Source organism: Arachis hypogaea, chromosome 20 (genome assembly GCF_003086295.3).
Source record: "Arachis hypogaea cultivar Tifrunner chromosome 20, arahy.Tifrunner.gnm2.J5K5, whole genome shotgun sequence".
In the NCBI taxonomy this organism is placed as follows: Eukaryota; Viridiplantae; Streptophyta; class Magnoliopsida; order Fabales; family Fabaceae; genus Arachis; species Arachis hypogaea.
The window spans coordinates 33,513,077-33,533,046 of record NC_092055.1 but is presented as its reverse complement, the minus strand read 5'-3'; the positions used below and the strand labels follow the sequence as shown (position 1 = coordinate 33,533,046).

At 39.2% G+C, this 19,970-nt stretch overlaps 1 long non-coding RNA gene and 2 other non-coding genes across 3 annotated transcripts; 1 reads left to right on the top strand and 2 right to left on the bottom strand.

Moving 5' to 3' along the window:
* The first annotated feature begins 2,701 nt into the window (after positions 1–2,701).
* LOC112787517 (small nucleolar RNA R71) lies at positions 2,702–2,809 on the top strand. The gene has a single exon (XR_003194927.1). It is a non-coding gene; the product is annotated as a small nucleolar RNA R71 (small nucleolar RNA).
* A 2,282-nt stretch (positions 2,810–5,091) lies between these two features.
* Positions 5,092–5,198, bottom strand: LOC112787200 (small nucleolar RNA R71). The gene has a single exon (XR_003194626.1). It is a non-coding gene; the product is annotated as a small nucleolar RNA R71 (small nucleolar RNA).
* A 10,644-nt stretch (positions 5,199–15,842) lies between these two features.
* On the bottom strand, positions 15,843–18,493 carry LOC140182623 (uncharacterized). Its single transcript, XR_011878575.1, has 3 exons — positions 18,376–18,493; positions 18,152–18,262; positions 15,843–16,027 (listed from the first exon to the last, which is right to left on the bottom strand). It is a non-coding gene; the product is annotated as an uncharacterized lncRNA (long non-coding RNA).
* Between the last annotated feature and the right edge of the window lie 1,477 nt (positions 18,494–19,970).

Below are 19,970 nucleotides of genomic sequence, written 5' to 3'. Positions count from 1 at the left end.
TAAAGGAATCGCCGTATACACTAAAATCATCCATAAAAACTTCCATACAGTCCTCAATAAGATCAGAGAAAAGACTCATCATACACCTTTGAAAAGTAGCTGGTGCATTGCACAAGCCAAAGGGCATTCTCTTGTAAGCATAAGTCCCAAAAGGACACGTAAAAGTGGTCTTTTCCTGATCCTCAGGAGCTATATGAATCTGGAAATAACATGTGTAACCATATAAAAAATAATAATGTGATTTACCTGACAGGCGATCCAGCATTTGATCAATGAATGGAAGAGGATAGTGATCCTTACGGGTTGCTTGGTTGAGGCGTCTGTAGTCAATGCAGACCCTCCAGGCGTTTTGAACTCTGGTTGTCAGGAGCTCTCCATGCTCATTCTTCACTACAGTGACTCCAGACTTCTTTGGCACCACTTGTACTGGGCTTACCCATTCACTGTCTGAGATGGGATAGATGATATCTGCCTCTAGTAGTCTAGTCACTTCCTTTTTGACAACCTATAAGATAGTGGGGTTCAGTCTCCTCTGGGGTTGACGGACAGGTCTTGCTCCATCTTCTAAAAATATTCTATGCTCACAGACTTGAGGGTTTATGCCTACTATTTCTGCCAAACTCCAACCAATTGCCTTCTTGTGCCTCCTCAGCACACCAAGTAACTGCTCTTCTTGTTGAGAAGTGAGCTCCCTTGCAATGATAACTGGAAACATCTGCTTGTCTTCAGGGTAAGCATATTTGAGGTGTGGAGGAAGGGGTTTTAGCTCTAACTTCTAATCATGGTCAGGCTCTGGGTTGTCTGGAGCTGGTAACAATGGCAAAGCACTGTCATTGTCCTCCGAGAATATCCCCACACTTGGACCTTGTCCCATGTACTTCTCTTCAAATTCCTCATGGTGAACTTCAGCCATAGTCTCATCTATAATGTCACACTAGAGGATAGAGTGATCCTCCGGAGGATGCTTCATAACTCCATTCAGATTGAAGATTACTACTCTGCCATCTATTTCAAAAGAGTATGTTCCTAAAAATGCATCTAATTTAAACTTTGAGGTCTTCAGGAATGGCCTTCCCAGTAGGATTGATGATGGCTTCTCTGAGTCATTTTGGGGCATTTCCAGGATATAAAAATCAATGGGGAATGTGAGTCCCTTAATGCCCACTAATACATCTTCAGCAACTCCAACCACTGTAATAATACTTTTATCTGCTAACACAAAACGAGCTACCGACCTTTTTAAGGGAGGGAGCCTCAAAACATCATATATAGACAAAGGCATTATACTCACACATGCTCCTAAATCACATATGCAATCAGAAAATACTACACCAACAATAGTACAATTAACCATACAAGGACCTGGGTCACTACACTTTTCAGGTAAACCACCCATTAAAGCAGATATGGAACTTCCTAAAGGAATAGTTTCTAATTCATTAATTTTATCTTTATATATACATAAATCTTTTAGAAACTTTGCATACTTAGGTACCTGTTGAATAACATCAAATAGAGGAACAGTTATCTCAACCTTTTTGAATATCTCTACCATTTTTGGATCAGGTTCCAGCTGCTTCCTGGGCTTCCTTGCAAGTTGTAGAAATGGAATAGGAGTGGTGTCTTCTGCAGTGTCTGCGCCTTTTGATGCTTCCTCCTATGGTTGAGCTTCTTCTTTTTCAGCTATGTCCTGTATGTCTTCTTCCTCTTCAACATCTTCTATTTCCACTACCTCTTCAGCTGAGGCGTGTTCTGGTGGGCTTGGCTCCTTCTGGTTCCTCTCCTGCAGTGTGGTTCTGGACCTTAGGGTGATGGCATTAATACCGCCCTTGGGATTGGGTAATGGTTGAGAGGGAATTCCACTAGAGCTCAAAGGTTGGTTATTGGAGTTATTCATTGATCCAATCTGGGAGACAAGAGCTTGCAAAGTAGCGTTCAGACCATTCAGGGTGGCATTAATATTACTTTCTATAGTCTGCTGTCTCCGATCAATAGATTGTAGTAAGTCATCATTAGCAGAAGAAGAAGGATAAGTAATTTGAGAGGTATGCTGTTGGGTATTCTGTGGTCCTTGGGATTGCCTCAGGTGAGGTGCTCTGTAAGGCTGGTACTAGTTCTGCTGCCTGTTGTTGTTGTTATTCCACCTCTGATTTCCCTGATTATCTCTGCCTCCTCTGTTGTTGTTGTCCCTCCAATCCTGGTTAGAATTGTCCTGCCATACATGGTTGTAATTGCCACTTTGATTGTACCCTTGGTTGGGGCGGTCATAGAAGTTATGAGTGGCTGCCACGGTGTTATCTTCCTGCTAGAGCTACGGACATTCATCAGTATAGTGGCTATAATCAGTACAGATTCCGCAAACTCTCTGTGGGACTAACTGTTGGTTTTGCTGTGGTGGAGAAGGTTGAGCTTGCTGAACTTATTCCTGGTTCAATTGCATCTGCTTCAGCAAGTTGGTCATTTCACAGATACTCTGAGTTAAAGCAGCAGTCTCTCTGCTAGAGGATACTTCTACAATGGCTTTTGTATGGCCTTGTTTCTGCCTGTGGTTCCTAGTAGATTTAGCTAAGTTGCTAATCAATTGCCATGCCTCATCAGTGGTCTTGTACTTTTTTATAGACCCATTGCTAGCACTTTCCAATGTGGTCTTATCTTGGGGCCTCATGCCCTGTGTGACGTAGCCGAGTAACACTATCTTGTCAATCATATGGTGGGGGCAAGCTTCCAGAAGATTATTGAAACGCTCCCAGTACTCATAGAGAGTTTCAGATTCATCCTGAACAATCATGGAAATATCCTTCCTCAGTTTATCAGTAACTTCATCTGGAAAGAACTTTTCCAAAAATTCTCTTCTGAGTGTATCCCAGTTGGATACAGTTGCAGCAGGTTGAGTGTAGTACCACTCTCTTGCCTTTTCCTCAAGAGAAAATGGGAAGGCTGATAAACCACTATTTTATGGTTTATATTGTGTTTAATTGTGTGGTTTTATCATGATCCTTACCCACTTATTCATTAAATTAGCATGAAATTATAATCCCTTCATGAATTTATAACATGTTTGAAAACTGCTTCCTAGAAACTTTAATTATGTATTTTTAATTCCCCTTTATTCCATTCGATGCCGTGATCTGTGTGTTGAGTGTTTCAGACTTTATAGGGCATGAATGAGTTGGAGATTGGAAAGGAAGCTAGCAAAAATGGAAGGAACACAAGAATTTGAGGAGATAACCAGCGAGAAGTAACGCGGTCGCATGGCTCACGCGACCGCGGAAAGAAGAGCAAATCGCAGTGACGTGGCCACATGGTTCACGCGGCCGCGCGGATTGGAAAAGCTCAGGCGACGCGATAGCGTGGACGACGCGAACGTGTGGCAAGGAAAAGCGCGAATGACGCGTCTGCATGGATGACGCGATCGCGTAACATGTGCGATCTGCATAATCTGCAGACTTCGCTGGGGGCGATTTTGGATCTTATTTCGACCCAGTTTTCAGCCTGAAACAACAGACTAGAGCCAGAGAATATGTAGAAACAGAGGAGAATATTCATTCTGCACAGTTTACAGTTTTAGATATAGTTTTTCCTCCTCTAGGTTTTTCTCTCTAGGTTTTAGAATTTTAATTTTGGGAATTGATCTTAGCATTGGAACATTGAGAAGAGTTATTTTTCCTCATCAAGACCTCGTCATTCTAGTTCGTTCTCTTAACTTGGTTTTATTCTTCCATGTTCTTTGCTTTGTTCAATTTTGTCATTTGAATACTTTCATGATTATTTGATACAAGGATTATTTCTTCCATTTTAATTTATTTTTCCATTCCAATAATCATGTCTTCTTTTAATTCCCTTTCATGTGTTATGGATTTATTATTTACAATGAGTGAGTAGTTCCCTCACTTGATGGGGAGTTGATTGAAAGGAACTCTTGAGTTGGAAGGATTGAAAGAAAAATTGTAATTGGGTTAACTATTGGATTGTTATCTAATCACTAACACCAATCCCTTTGAACTAAGTGGGTTGCAACTCGTGAACAGATCTAGCATTCCAACTTGTTTGATTTTCCTTTACCTAGTAAAGGATAACTAGACGGAACAACCACTAATTATAAATTAATCTTGAAATCATCCCATCAATAATAGAGATTCCAACTAATCAACTCCCAGTCAAGGCTTTTATTCATATTATTTAAATTTTCTCTTTTTAATTTTCCCTCTACTTAACTCAACTTCTTGGAACATCTGATTAATAAAATAGCACACTTTTCTGCAACTCGTTGGGAGACGACCTGGGACTCCAACTCCCAGTAATTTTTAATTTAAACTCTCTGTGACATATTTCTAAATTGATAGGCAGATTTTTGGTGAGTTAAGAACTATACTTGCAACGTAACTATTTTAATAATTTTTAATTCACCAACTTCTGCGCCTCATCAAATTTTTGGCGCCGTTGCCGGGGAGTTGCAATAGAGTGCTAAAGTTATTAATTAGAATTTATTTATTTGCATTTTATTTTATTTTGTTACTATGAGCTGCATGTTTCTTCCGTCAAATGACGCGTTCACTTCCTGATCCGTGCTTGCTAATATTCGATCCTGAAATTGAAAGGACTATTTCACGAATAAGGCGAGAACAGCATCGGTGAGTCCGCTCTGAGGGCGGATCTGAGAGTGAACTTGAGGAAGAAACCAGCCCCCGTTCTACTGATTCGGTTGTTTTACGTGCAGAAGACATGGCAGCTAGGAGAGTTACCATCCAGGAGGAAGGAGCCCCTGATTTTACAATGCAACCGTTTCAAGCGCATCATCCAGCGGTAGCTACAGATTTTGAAATAAAGACCGCACTGCTAAATTTGATGCCCAAGTTTCATGGCCTACCTGCTCAAGAGCCTATCAAGCACTTGAGAGATTTCCAGGCAGCCTGTTCTACTGTCAGGCGTGATGGTACTGATGAAACTTCAATTTTGCTGAAAGCTTTCCCGTTTTCTCTCGAGGGAAAAGCTAGAGAGTGGTACTACACTAAACCTCTGGCAAATATATCCAACTGGGATACACTCAGAAAGGAGTTTTTGGAGAAATTCTTTCCATCTGAAGTTACTGATAAACTGAGGAAGGATATTTCCACAATTGTTCAGGATGACAATGAGACTCTCTTTGAATATTGGGAGCGCTTCAATAATCTTCTGGAAGCATGCCCCCACCACAGGATTGACAAGATAGTGCTACTTAGCTATGTCACACAGGGCATGAGGCCCCAAGATAAGACTACATTGGAAAGTGCTAGCAATGAGTCTATGAAGAAGTACAAGACCACTGATGAGGCTTGGCAATTGATCAGTGATTTAGCTGAATCTACTAGGAACCACAGGCAAAAGCAAGGCCGTTCAAAAGCCGTTGCAGAAGTATCCTTTAACAGAGAGACTACTGCACTAACTCAAAGTATATGTGAGATGACCAACTTGCTGAAGCAGATGCAATTGAATCAACAACAAGCTCAGCAAGCTCAACCTCCTTCGCCACAGCAAAGCCAACAATTAGTCCCGCAAAGAATTTGCGGAATCTGTGCTGATTACAGCCATTACACTGATGAATGCCCGCAGCTCCAACAAGAAGACAACATGGTGGCATCCACTCATAACTTCTATGACCTCCCCAACCAAGGGTACAATCAAAGTGGAAATAATAACCATGGATGGCAGGACAATTCTAACCAGAATTGGAGGAACAACAATAACAGAGGAGGCAGAGATAATCAGGGAAATCAGAGGTGGAATAATAACAACAACAGGCAGCAGAATCAACCTTACAGAGCACCTTACCTAAGGCAAAACCAAGGACCACAGAACAATCAACAGCAGACATCTCAATTTACTCATTCTTCTTTATCTCCTAATGAAGAGCTACTACAATCTTTTGAGCGAAGACAACAGACCATGGAAAATAACATGAATAGTATTAACGCCAGTCTGAATGGTCTCACCTCTACTTTGCAAGCTCTTATGTCACAGCTTGGATCAATGCAAAATTCCAGTAACCAACCTTCAAGCTCCACTGGAATCTCCTTTCAACCATTACCCAATCCAAAGGGAGGAATTAATGCCATCACCCTAAGGTCTGGAACCACACTGCAAGAGAGGAGTCAGGAGGAACCAAGCCCACCAGAACACACCTCAGCTGAAGAGGTAGTAGAAATAGAAGATATTGAAGAGGAAGAGGACATACAGGACATAGCTGAAGAAGAAATAGCTCAACCACAGAAGGAAGCACCAAAAGGCGCAGACACCACAGAAGACACCACTCCTATTCCATTTCCACAACTTGCAAGGAAGCCTAGGAAGCAGCTGGAACCCGACCCCAAAATGGTAGAAATATTCAAAAAGGTTGATTGGTGGTGTAGTAATTTATGATTGCATGTGTGATTTAGGAGCATGTGTCAGTATAATGCCTTTGTCTATATATGATATTTTGAGGCTCCCTCCCTTAAAAAGGTCGGCAGCTCGTTTTGTGTTAGCAGATAAAAGTATTATTACAGTGGCTGGAGTTGCTGAAGATGTTTTGGTGAACATTAAAGGACTTACATTTCCCACTGATTTTTATATTTTGGAGATGCCCCATAATGATTCAGATAAGCCATCATCAATCCTACTTGGAAGACCATTCCTGAAGACATCAAAATTCAAATAGGATGCTTTTTCAGGAACATACTCCTTTGAAATAGATGGCCGCATAATAATCTTCAATCTGAATGGAGTCATTGACAATCCCCCAGAAGATCGTTCTATCTTCCAGTGTGATGTCATAGATGAAAGTGTAGCTGAAGTTCACAAGGAAGAGTTAGAAGAGAGGCACACTGGACAAGGTCCAAGTGTGGGGACCCTTTTAACTGACAATGAGGGCACTTCATCATTTTCACAAGCTCCAAATAATCCAGAGCCTGCCCATGATCAAAAGTTAGAATTGAAACCCCTCCCTCCACATCTCAAATATGCCTATCTCGAAGATGAGCAGAGGTTTCCAGTTATCATTGCAAGGGAACTTACTTCTCAACAAGAAGAGCAGTTACTTGATGTGCTGAGAAAGCATAAGAAGGCAATTGGGAGGAGCTTGGCAGATATAGTAGGCATCAACCCTCAAGTATGTGAGCACAGAATATTTTTAGAAGAGGAAGCAAGACCTGTCCGTCAACCCCAAAGAAGATTGAATCCCACCATCTTGGAAGTTGTCAAAAAGGAAGTGACCAGACTGTTGGAAGCAGGTATCATATATCCCATTTCAGACAGTGAATGGGTAAGCCCAGTACAAGTGGTGCCCAAGAAGTCTGGAGTCACTACAGTGAAGAATGAGCATGGAGAGCTCATAGCAACTAGAGTTCAGAATGTTTGGAGAGTCTGCATTGATTACAGGCGTCTCAACCAAGCTACCCGTAAGGATCACTACCCACTTCCATTCATTGATCAAATACTGGATCGCCTGTCAGGTAAATCACATTATTGCTTTTTAGATGGTTACACAGGTTATTTCTAGATTCATATAGCTCCTGAGGATCAGGAAAAGACTACTTTTACATGTCCTTTTGGGACTTATGCTTATAAGAGAATGCCCCTTGGCTTGTGCAATGCACCAGCTACTTTCCAAAGGTGCATGATGAGTCTTTTCTATGATCTTATTGAGGACTGTATGGAAGTTTTTATGGATGATTTTAGCGTTTATGGTGATTCTTTTAGCCTTTGCTTAGATGGATTATCAAGACCTCGTTATTCTAGTTCGTTCTCTTAACTTGGTTTTATTCTTCCATGTTCTTTGCTTTGTTCAATTTTGTCATTTGAATACTTTCATGATTATTTGATACAAGGATTATTTCTTCCATTTTAATTTATTTTTCCATTCCAATAATCATGTCTTCTTTTAATTCCCTTTCATGTGTTATGGATTTATTATTTACAATGAGTGAGTAGTTCCCTCACTTGATGGGGAATTGATTGAAAGGAACTCTTGAGTTGGAAGGATTGAAAGAAAAATTGTAATTGGGTTAACTATTGGATTGTTATCTAATCACTAACACCAATCCCTTTGAACTAAGTGGGTTGCAACTCGTGAACAGATCCAGCATTCCAATTTGTTTGATTTTCCTTTACCTAGTAAAGGATAACTAGACGGAACAACCATTAATTATAAATTAATCTTGAAATCATCCCATCAATAATAGAGATTCCAACTAATCAACTCCCAGTCAAGGCTTTTATTCATATTATTTAAATTTCCTCTTTTTAATTTTCCCTCTACTTAACTCAACTTCTTGGAACATCTGATTAATAAAATAGCACACTTTTCTGCAACTCGTTGGGAGACGACCTGGGACTCCAACTCCCAGTAATTTTTAATTTAAACTCTCTGTGACATATTTCTAAATTGATAGGCAGATTTTTGGTGAGTTAAGAACTATACTTGCAACGTAACTATTTTAATAATTTTTAATTCACCAACTTCTGCGCCTCATCAAAGGCTTTCAGCAAAATTGAAGTTTCATCTGCACCATCACGCCTGACAGTAGAACAGGCTTCTTGAAAATCTCTCAGGTGCTTAATAGGCTCTTGAGCAGGTAAGCCATGAAACTTGGGCATCAAATTGAGCAGTGCGGTCTTTATTTCAAAGTCTGTAGCCACCGCTGGATGATGCGCTTGAAACGGTTGCATTGTAAAATCAGGGGCTCCAGCCTCCTGGATAGTAACTCTCCTAGGTGCTGCCATGTCACCTATACGTAAATCAACAGAATCAGTAGAACGGGGGCTGGTTTCTTCCTCAAATGACGTTTCAGATCCGCCCTCAGAGAGAGGACTAACCGACGCCGAGCTTGCCTTATTCGTGAAATAGTTCTTTCAATCTCAGGATCGAATACTGTAACACCCTAACTATAAAAATGTCACGCTTCCGGCTGCACCACTCTGATAGCTCGAGTATTACCACGACTTTTATAATATTTAACACTAAAATATGAGCCTGCTTAAAACTTAAAACCGCATAACCTTTCGATAACTCTTTTTTGTGAAAACATAAACATACATGTACATATAAATCAGATACAACCTTAAGCTATATATATACATAACACTAGTTTACAAATATACATATCATAATTTCCTATCCCTCTTACAGACTTAATAAAGATAAAGGCGAGGGAAAAACAATAGCTACGGCAATACAAAAAAACCGAGTAAACAGAAAATAAACATAACTCTCCTGAAGCTTCATCTTCCATATCCTGAAAAGGAATAACCTGTAGGGGAGTGAGAACATCGTCCTCGCTTGTTCTCACTATAGAATTATAGAAATTACTATAACAAGATACGTAAAGATAAAATCATTCTTAGAGTTCAGTGATCATTGCTCGTCTTATGAGTCTTTCCAAAAACCATAGGTTCACATTCGAAATCCAGAAAATTCCTTTTTGAAGACTTGCTAAGTTTCTCAAATATTCTAAAACAAAACCTTTTTCCTTTCTTAAAGAAAATGTCTGAAAAGTTTTTCCTAGACTGCAACCATGAAAGCAGTTACCTACGCGGTATAAATGATCATCCCGTTCCAAGCATAGGTTCATTAAGTCTATGTTGAACCGATCAGATACTTTATACAGAACTAGGACTCAATATACCAATCACGGCCTCAAGCCCATCCAATCCAACACGGCCCCCGACCCAAACAACTCAAACATCAACCAATTCATCACATGACAACCAATCAAACACAATCACAAATAATGTAGTTCAAATACAATCAAGAGCAATTACAACAAGTATAACAGTTAACATAAGTATTCACATAAGCAAACCAAATACAATATGCACACCCAAACAATATCACATAGATGCAAATGATGAATGCCTGTCCTACTGGCTGTGATATCACATTGTCGGTTCAATTGCCAACCTGATACATTCCCACGGGAATGTTGCCCTTCGGTCACGTATAAATGGGAACCCTCTGGGATAACGTGCCCGCCACACGGTCCAGGATGTCAGTGCCTGCACACTCTTGTGATCCGAAAGGATGTGAGCGGGATACTTTGTCTCCGACCTCACATCTACACGTAAGCGGGATTAACCACCGTCCTTACGCGGGCGCCACAACCTCGACAAGCAGGATTAACCACCGTCCTTGCCAGGCACAAGCGACTTATCAACAATCTCGTCAAATTATCAAATCTCTCAGCATAAGCGGGATGAACCCGGCCCTTACGCCTACCAAACAATAACTCATCAATCTTGATGATATCCACAATCAATCAGGCTCAATACCTTATTTCAAAATCATTCTTGGCCCATTTACTTTTAAATAACAAATGTAGTCAAATCACAGCTAGCCAAGAATCACTTTTCAAAACGGAGCCACTTTTCACATCTTTCCAACACTTCCAAAAATCTCAAAACCATGCCAAGTTCAAAATCTCTTTGAAAGACTCAATCATTCATTTCTAAATTAGGTCGTATGGTTCCTCAGCAGAGTACCAAGACTTCAAGGGAGAATAACCTAACTCATTTCTTAAATTCCTTGAAAACCTCCAAAACTTTAACTTCTTGAGTTGAATAAATAGAATAGGGTTTAAACCCAAAACCAAATCGTGTTTCCAATTATGCCGAACCAATTTCAAGACCAACCAAACTTAAGCCAAAACCAATTTCAGTTTCATTCTTAAATCTGTTTCCAAGGGCTCGGGAAGTGTTTCGATTTTAATAAATTAAAGTTCCAGAAAATACTTCAAGCTCTTCCTAAATGTCGTAAAGTGAAATAGATTAATTGAAAACTAGGTTTATTTTAAATCCATTAAAACCCCTCCAAAATCTGTTTATGTAAATCAAATTCCAAAACATAAAAAAATTTCATATTTAAATTGATTTTTAAGGCATAATTCGTTTCTTAATAATTACATCAAAAATATAGAGATTTTCCTAATAAGGAAAGTTCAAACATAATTTATTTCTTAAACATTTAAGTCAAAGCATAATCTATTCTTTTCCAAAATAACAATTCCAATCAAAATCTCAGATTTTCTAGAAATTTCGGCAGCATCTCTCCTAAAACTTGGACTTTGCCACCCTTTTCGGGTCCTAACAAAACCAATCATCAACTCTTTCTAACAGGTTCAAGACCAAATCAGTTTCCAATAAAACAAAACTTCAACTTTCAAATTATCAAAAATCATTCAAATCAACCAATCCAGAAATCTCCAATTTATCAAAATCATACATTGTTACAATCAAACAGGCAACCATATTCATTCAAGATAAAACCAGACAATTCATAAGACTCACATAACTACCTAAAATACATTTTGTACAGCATATCTATTTATAACAATTTCTAATTTAAATAAAACTAGTTTGTACAAAAGCCCCTACCTCAAAACGCATAACCATAACCCAAACGCGTCACAGAGTCCTTTTCGCCTCAACCCAAAATCAACAACCAAAATCTCGGCTCCAAGTCACTTTCGCAGTAGCCATAGCAACTCTAATCGCAACACATAACAACCAAAACTCAATCTTATAGCAATTAACGTCACAAACCTCAGCGTATGATAACAGAACAGTAACCAGAGGGCTTTTCAAATCGAAGATGCTTACCGAACGAAGAAGGAACGACTGAACCGATACAGCGACGGTCTCTGAACCGGTTTGGCGGCAGCCCGGTAGCCACCTCAAGCAGCAGCGGCAACCCGAACTCCGGCAATGAAAACTGAAACCAATCATACAACCACAATAAAGCTTCCAGAAACCCAAAGAAAACGAAGATCAACTTAAACCCTTACTGACAGGATTTTCCGGTGATGGCGGCGAGGTTTTTCCGGTGACCAGAAACATAAAAGCGCAGCTCCCTTCTCCAGCAGCGATTCCTGCGGCGGTGGCTGGTGCAGCAGCTCACCACGCAAGTAGTAGCGACGGCCTGAACCTTTCCTTTCCCTCCGATCAGGTCGGGCGGACCTCCAGCCGTGGCGGCGGACCAGAGAAGCAGAAACGTAGCTCCATCAATGGTGGCTTGGACCACAGGACCCAGGTAGCGGTGACGGCAAGGCAGCAGCAGCAGCGGCGCCTCTTCTCCCTCACAACACCTCTCTCTCTTTGCCCGATCTCTCTCTCTCGCGACTGGTGACGGCGCGGCTAGTGGTGACGGTGTGACGAACAGTGGCGGCGGTGGTGCCAGGCTTCACCTCCGACGACGCCCTTCCTTCACAGCTCTCTCGGATCTCACTCTTTCTTCTGTCAATCACGGCGATGACGAGAGAACGGTGATGGCACTTCGGCGGTTCGGTGGCAGCACGACGGCGGCAGGGACAGGCTGAACGGCGGCGACATTTTCTCCTCCCTTCCCTTCTTCCGATTGCAGCCCCTCTCCTCGTTTCCCCTTCTTTTTATTTTCATTTCCTTTTTTCTTTCAAATTGAAGGAGCTAGGTGTGTTTGCGTGCTTGCTGAGAGCAAGAGAGGGTTTGGATGTGGCTGAAAGGGAATCGGGTTATTGGGTTAGGGTTTCAGGGTTAAGGTTTCATTTTCAAAAATTAGGGTTATGGGCATTTTAGTAATTCCAAATAAAAGTAGGGATAATACAGTAATTAGAAATGAATTTTAACCCAACAATGATAATATATAAAAATACTATTTGTGCATCAATTTTACAAATTATTTTCAATAAAATAATTTCTTAAAAATAAAACTGTAAATAAATATATGGTTTGAGATTAGTTCAAAATAGGACTTTTCAAAAGTCTTGGGTCTTACATTCCACCCACCTTATAAAAATTTTCGTCCTCGAAAATTGAAGTATTACATAAGATAATACATAGGCTGAGCACTCTACTTTTTAAATACTTTTTAAGAAGGTAAGAAATCATAACACATATAAAATTTCAAATACCGAATAACCATAAGATTTAAACATAAGGGTAAGGTATAGTGTTAGGTGAAAGATACAAGGTAGGCTCAATGCAAAAAGTTTATATGGTTTCAAAATTCTACAAAAGCTTGGAGGAACCAAATAGGTGCAAGTCAAGATAGGCGGTCACAAAGTAAGGATATAGTTTTCATGGCAAAAAGGCTACAAAGCAGGTTGGTATCTAACAACAGATATAGCTTTCACTCATGTATCTCGTACCCGTCTCTAAGCTTCAACTTCCTAACTCCATCAACCACTTCACAACTCCATAACCATTCGCAAGCATAACATCTTCAAACTTGTCTGCAAGGAACGAAACTCTCACAATGTCTCATAACGTTGCACACTTGCCGCTTCACCTTCCGGATCCACAAACAGGCTTTAAGGAACTAACGCATCGCATTACTATACCTAAAGATCGCACGTGACATCAAACAATTCTCGAGTTTACCAGAAAGATAAAAGACTTTGAAAAAAGAAGGACAAACAACAAGGATAATCTCCGCAAGAGTTCTGAAAGAACTGCTGAATCTACAAGTAAACAAGGATGTACAATCGATGAAGAGTATTGGAAAGAAATTCAGTTTAACAACCTCAAAGATGACTCCTGAATCAGAGACAACTGATAGGAACACAAAAGGATAAGCAAGACAATAATTTGGAACTAAATCAAGCTGAGTTAACAAGTATAAAATCATAGAAGAAGGTCAACTAAAGCTAGTGATGACACTCTCAAGATTTAAAATTTTTGATCAAGTTCACATAATACATTTTAATATAAAGAATGAAAAACTGAAAGAAGATCACCTCCTGTGCTAAAAGAAAAGTATGTAACTCGCAGTTCACAAAAGGGTAACATAAACATATATCAAAACTGCAATATGGTTAAAAGAAAACTAAATTGCGTTTTGTCCAAATAGTTTCCAAGTAAAAGATAGAATAGGTGAGGGTTGAAAATTGAAAGTCAATTGGGTTAAGGCCAAAACAATCTTTCGAAAATCCTGAAAGACATTTAGGTACTCAATCAGCTAAAAGTATACACTGATATTGTGGCAGGGTTGTAAGAAAATCAAACGTTTGTTCAAGAACTCTCAAACTCTAAATTCAAACAAGTGTGTATAAAATTTTATAGCAAATATGGAACAAGTTAAACTCTATTTAGAAAAGGAAACCCTGAGGTAAAAATTTACTTATCAGTCGGTTTCAAAACTTTATTTAAAATAATGCATGTCAACTCCAAAATAACTTTTCCAATTTAAAGGATAGCTATGGATGCAATTTTTAAGCGAGAAGAATTGATTTAAGTTTCTTAAGAGAATCCAAAACTTGCTTCAAAAGTTCACATCAAAACTCTAAGAATACACTTGAAATTGCCATCACATAAGAATATTCAAGAGTATTAAGATGTACTTAAAAGGGAATTAGACCAAACAAGAAAGGATCTCAAGTCAATGGAGTTCAAACAAGATCCATGAAGCATGGGACAACAAACAAGCTTTCCATTAGTTCAAAATGATGCAACACTCGTCAGGAAAAACAACTCAATCAACAGTGAATTTTCAAGAAAGAACCTTTGACTAAAGAAGGACAATTGGGAGGACAAACAACACACTAGATAGAAACAATTTAAGTTGACTTAGAGGAGCATGAAATTCACAAGAGAAGGAAAACTGCGACTACTAGTGGTGTTCATAAAAGAAAAAGAGTAGTTAAAAACAAAATCAAGTACCATGACCATAGAAACACAAGCTTAAAGAATTAGCCCATACTTGAGAGGAAAGGTATGAACCTAATATTTTCAAAAGAACAACAATTACGTAAATAATGTATCATACTAAATTAAAGTCAATTTGTCAAACGAAAACTAACTGGAAATAAAGTGAAAAGCCTTTCCTTTAAGAATTTAAAAATACCTAAGTACGTAATCAAATAGAGTTACGTATAGGGACCGTAATAAAATTATTTTGAAAAGTCAAATTGTATTTAAAGTAAGTGTAGTTCCGTAAACTAGTAAAAGAACATGCGAGGTATTAGAAATAAATAGTTTTTAAATTGCATAAGGAATTTTCAAAGTTTTATATAGATAGGTGTATATCAAATGAAAAGCGATTTTATAAAAGTTTGAAAATTGGTTATAAATATAGTCAATTAAGAGAAAAACTGAATCACCATTTTTTTTAAAGACTAGAAGTAAGGACATAAAAAGACACGTTGCATCAAGACAAGTTCAAAATCATGTCGAAAAATTACATGAATCAAGAAAAGAGCTCAAACAGAGAAAGACGGATACACCAAGAAATTCAAACCGGCATATGCAATTTAGAATCAAGAAGAATGCATATGAACAGAAAAATAGGATTGAAAACATCAAACTGCTTCCCAAAAGAATTGACAAGAACATCAAAATAGGCTAAGAAATAATAAGTCACATGACATCCAACAGAATCCAAAGCACATAACTGAGTAACCTCGAGAAATAGTTTCTAACGTTTCCAAAACCCGCGATTTACTTTACTCAAAACTCGTATATCATCTATGATAACCCATCAGTGCTTTCATATACATAATTCACTAGTATTAAGCCGGCCAAACTTAATATCAGGAATTATGCAACGCAAGACTAATGGCATTAATCAATAGACAGTCATGTGCATAAAGCTCTAATTTTCGTCATTCAACAAGACCTATTACATGACAAACGCTCAGAGTATGCAATTGAAGCATAGTCGGTCCACAAATGTAGCACCCTAACTATCAAAATGTCACGCTTCCGGCTGCGCCACTCTGATAGCTCGAGTATTACCACGACTCTTATAATATTTAACACAAAAATATGAGCCTGCTTAAAACTTAAAACCGCATAACCTTTCGATAACTCTTTTTCGTGAAAACATAAACATACATGTACATACAAATCAGATACAACCTTAAGCTATATATATACATAACACTAGTTTACAAATATACATATCATAATTTCCTATCCCTCTTACAAACTTAATAAAGATAAAGGTGAGGGAAAAACAATAGCTACGGTAATACAAAAAAACCGAGTAAACAGAAAATAAACATAACTCTCCTGAAGCTTCATCTTCCATATCCTGAAAAGGAATAACCTGTAGGGGAGTGAGAACGTCGTCCTCGCTTGTTCTCACTATAGAATTACAGAAATTGCAATAACAAGATACGTAAAGATAAAATCATTCTTAGAGTTCAGTGATCATTGCTCGTCTTATGAGTCTTTCCAAAAACCATAGGTTCACATTCGAAATCCAGAAAATTCCTTTTTGAAGACTTGCTAAGTTTCTCAAATATTCTAAAACAAAACCTTTTTCCTTTCTTAAAGAAAATGTCTGAAAAGTTTTTCCTAGACTGCAACCATGAAAGCAGTTACCTACGCGGTATAAATGATCATCTCGTTCCAAGCATAGGTTCATTAAGTCTATGCTGAACCGATCAGATACTTTATACAGAACTAGGACTCAATATACCAATCACGGCCTCAAGCCCATCCAATCCAACACGGCCCCCGGCCCAAACAACTCAAACATCAACCAATTCATCACAAGTCAACCAATCAAACACAATAACAAATAATGTAGTTCAAACACAATCAAGAGCAATTACAACAAGTATAACAGTTAACATAAGTATTCACATAAGCAAACCAAATACAATATGCACACCCAAACAATATTACATAGATGCAAATGATGAATGCCTGTCCTACTGGCTGTGATATCACATTGTCGGTTCAATTGCCAACCCGACACATTCCCATGGGAATGTTGTCCTTCGGTCACATATAAATGGGAACCCTCTGGGATAACGTGCCCGCCACACGGTCCAGGATGTCAGTGCCTGCACACTCTTGTGATCCGAAAGGATGTGAGCGGGATACTTTGCATCCGACCTCACATCTACACGTAAGCGGGACTAACCACCGTCCTTACGCGGGCGCCGCAACCTCGACAAGCCGGATTAACCACCGTCCTTGCCAGGCGCAAGCGACTTATCAACAATCTCGTCAAATTATCAAATCTCTCAGCATAAGCGGGACGAACCCGGCCCTTACGCCTACCAAACAATAACTCATCAATCTTGATGATATCCACAATCAATTAGACTCAATACCTTATTTTAAAATCATTCTTGGCCCATTTACTTTTAAATAACAAACGTAGTCAAATCACAGCTAGCCAAGAATCACTTTTCAAAACGGAGCCACTTTCCACATCTTTCCAACACTTCCAAAAATCTCAAAACCATGCCAAGTTCAAAATCTCTTTGAAAGACTCAATCATTTATTTCTAAATCAAGATTTGGTCGTAAGGTTCCTCAGCAGAGTCCCAAGACTTCAGGGGAGAATAACCTAACTTATTTCTTAAATTCCTTGAAAACCTCCGAAACTTTAACTTCTTGAGTTGAATAAATAGAATAGGGTTTAAACCCAAAACCAAATCATGTTTCCAATTATGCCGAACCAATTTTAAGACCAACCAAACTTAAGCCAAAACCAATTTCAGTTTCATTCTTAAATCTGTTTCCAAGGGCTCGGGAAGTGTTTCGATTTTAATAAATCAAAGTTCCAGAAAATACTTCAAGCTCTTCCTAAATGTCGTAAAGTGAAATAGATTAATTGAAAACTAGGTTTATTTTAAATCCATTAAAACCCCTCCAAAATCTGTTTATGTAAATCAAATTCCAAAACATAAAAAAATTTCATATTTAAATTGATTTTTAAGGCATAATTCCTTTCTTAATAATTACATCAAAAATATAGAGATTTTCCTAATAAGGCAAGTTCAAACATAATTTATTTTTCAAACATTTAAGTCAAAGCATAATTTATTCTTTTCCAAAATAACAATTCCAATCAAAATTTCATATTTTCTAGAAATTTCGGCAGCATCTCCCCTAAAACTTGGACTTTGCCACCCTTTTCGGGTCCCAACAAAACCAATCATCAACTCTTTCTAACAGGTTCAAGACCAAATTAGTTTCCAATAAAACAAAACTCAACTTTCAAATTATCAAAAATCATTCAAATCAACCAATCCAGAAATCTCCAATTTATCAAAATCATACATTGTTACAATCAAACAGGCAACCATATTCATTCAAGATAAAACCAGACAATTCATAAGACTCACATAACCACCTAAAATACATTTTGTACAGCATATCTATTTATAACAATTTCTAATTTAAATAAAACTAGTTTGTACAAAAGCCCCTACCTCAAAACGCATAACCATAACCCAAACGCGTCACAGAGTCCTTTTCGCCTCAACCCGAAATCAACAACCAAAACATCGGTCCAAGTCACTTTCGCAGTAGCCATAGCAACTCTAATCGCAACACATAACAACCAAAACGCAATCTTATAGCAATTAACGTAACAAACCTCAGCGTATGATAACAGAACAGTAACCAGAGGGCTTTTCAAATCGAAGACGCTTACCGAACGAAGAAGGAACGGCTGAACCGATACAGCGACGGTCTCTGAACCGGTTTGGCGGCAGCCCGGCAGCCACCTCAAGCAGCAGCGGCGACCCGGACTCTAGCAATGAAAACTGAAACCAATCATACAACCACAATAAAGCTTCCGGAAACCCAAAGAAAACGAAGATCAACTTAAACCCTTACCGGCAAGATTTTCCGGTGACGGCGGCAAGGTTTTTCCGGCGGCCAGAAACACAGAAGCGCAGCTCCCTTCTCCAGCAGCGATTCCTGCGGCGGTGGCTGGTGCAGCAGCTCACCACGCAAGTAGCAGCGACGGCCTGAACCTCTCCTTTCCCTCCGATCAGGTCGGGCAGACCTCCAGCCGTGGCAGCAGACCAGAGAAGCAGAAACGGAGCTCCATCAATGGTGGCTTGGACCACAGGACCCAGGTAGCGGCGACGGCAAGGCAGCAGCAGCAGCGGCGCCTCTTCTCCCTCACGACACCTCTCTCTCTTTGCCCGATCTCTCTCTCTCGCGACTGGTGACGGCGCGGCTAGTGGTGACGGCGTGACAAACAGTGGCGGCGGTGGTGCCAGGCTTCTCCTCCGACGATGCCCTTCCTTCACAGCTCTCTCGGATCTCACTCTTTCTTCTGTCAACCGCGGCGGCGACGAGAGAACGGTGATGGCACTTCGGCGGTTCGGTGGCAGCACGACGGCGGCAGGGACAGGCTGAACGGCGGCGACATTTTCTCCTTCCTTCCCTTCTTACGATTGCAGCCCCTCTCCTCGTTTCCCCTTCTTTTTATTTTCCTTTCCTTCTTTCTTTCAAATTGAAGGAGCTAGGTGTGTGTGCATGCTTGCTGAGAGCAAGAGAGGGTTTGGATGTGGCTAAAAGGGAATCGAGTTATTGGGTTAGGGTTTCAGGGTTAGGGTTTCATTTTCAAAAATTAGGGTTATGGGCATTTTAGTAATTCCAAATAAAAGTAGGGATAATACAGTAATTAGAAATGAATTTTAACCCAACAATGATAGTGCATCAATTTTACAAATTATTTTCAATAAAATAATTTCTTGAAAATAAAACTGTAAATAAATATATGGTTTGAGATTAGTTCAAAATAGGACTTTTCAAAAGTCTTGGGTCTTACAAATACTGGCAAGCTTGGATCAGGAAGTGAATGCGTCATCTAGCGAAAGAAACAAGCAGCTCATAGTAGCAAAATAAAAAAAAAATGCAAATAAATAAATTCCAATTAATAATTTTAGCACTCTATTGCAACTCCCGGGCAACGGCGCCAAAAATTGACGTGGCAGAAATTGGCGAGTTAAGAATTGTTATAAGATATGTGTTGCAAGTATAGTTCTCAACCAACCAGAAATTCGCTTATCAATTTAAAAGGATGTCACAGAAATTAAAGTTAAAATACTGGGAGTATGAATCCCAGGTCGTCTCCCAACGAGTTGCAGGAAAGTGTGCTATTTTATTAATCAGATGGTTTTCAAAAAGATTTGAGTTGAATGACAGGAAATTAAATCAGATAATTAATGTAATTTAAATAAAAGCCTTGACTGGGAGTAGATTAGTTGGAAGCCCTATTCTTGTTTCAGTACT